This window comes from Bison bison, unplaced genomic scaffold, assembly GCF_000754665.1.
Source record: "Bison bison bison isolate TAMUID 2011002044 unplaced genomic scaffold, Bison_UMD1.0 scf7180017864306, whole genome shotgun sequence".
Taxonomy (NCBI): domain Eukaryota; kingdom Metazoa; phylum Chordata; class Mammalia; order Artiodactyla; family Bovidae; genus Bison; species Bison bison.
The window spans coordinates 382,849-384,132 of record NW_011494878.1 but is presented as its reverse complement, the minus strand read 5'-3'; positions in this window follow the sequence as shown (position 1 = coordinate 384,132).

Here is a 1,284-nt window from a genome sequence, read left to right as displayed (position 1 = left end):
GGTGTGAGAGGGGAGAAGAAGGCAGCAGCAGGAGCATGCCCTTCAGGGCTTCCACCTGTGGCCTGAGCCTGAGTGACATCAGAGCCTCAGGAGTTCCCTACCTGCCCACCAGCCCCACCACACTCCAGCAGCAGTGGGGGATGGACTGCACACCTGGGCACTCGGGGGGAAAACCGAAGCATACTCCTGTTCCTTTGCAGCCGGTGACATCAGTCGGTGACATCACCAGGCTTGTCCTGCACGTAGAGGGCGTCAGAAGTTCAAATACCTCATCAGGGAGGTGGGGGGAGGGATGGCGTCAGCCGTAAGGGCTGTGCCAGGAATGCTCCTGCTGGTTTTGGGAGGGGCCCCGCTTGTGCAGCTGTCTGGGGTTGTGACCCCAGCTCTGAGCAGGAAAGGTCTGTTCACAGCTGGGCTACTTCCGAGCGTGTGTGACTGGTGCTGCGGGGTGGGTGCCTGGCCCCGGCCCGTGGGACTGTGTGAAACTGCAGGTAAAATGCATCCAGGTCTCCACTGGGCTGGAGGTCAGTGCCTACCTGTCTTCTGCAGCCCAGGCGCCTCCCCTCCACCGGCAGCCCATTCTCTTCCTCTGCTGCCCCAGCCTCTCCCCACCTCTCACATAGGCGTCTCCAGAAGAAGAGTCCAGACCCACTCAGAAGCTGCCTCAGAATACAGCACAGAGCAAGTGTAAGGGAGGGAAGGAGACAGCCGGCTGCACCCGCCGGGCTTGAAGTCTGCTGTGTGTCCTTCCACATCCCCTTGAGAACTGCAGGGCTGAGGTCTGGGAAGTTGGGTGTGGTGGCTTCCCAGCCCCTGGCACCATGCCAGTCTTCACACCTCACATCCTTGCACACCGAGCCTTCACTGTCTCCTCCTGCTCACCAGCCGCCCGCAGCACCCTGCTGTCCAGTGAAGTTAGCCCCACGGCCCCACCTCCCCCTAGCAATCCACAGCTTCCCCGGCTTTCCCAGGGCCCCTCCTGAGCCGTCACCTTGGCCCTCGCTTCCCTTTGCCTCAGCAATCTCACCGGTCCCCTCTATACTTCCTGTAGAGAGAGGCCAGGTCACTGTCCAGGGTGGCACTGCTCCCTGGGAGGTTCCCATGTCGGGGCCAGCAGGGAATGACCGTGGAGGGCACCCAGCCCTGCACTCAGGCCCAGAGAGCCCTGCCCGGAGCACGCGGTTCTGAGCAGAAACCCGAGAGACCGAAGGGAGCAGACCCCCAAAAAGCTGTTCAGGTGCCTGGAAGGAAGGAAGCTGGCAAGGCTCCAGCAGGACAACCTTC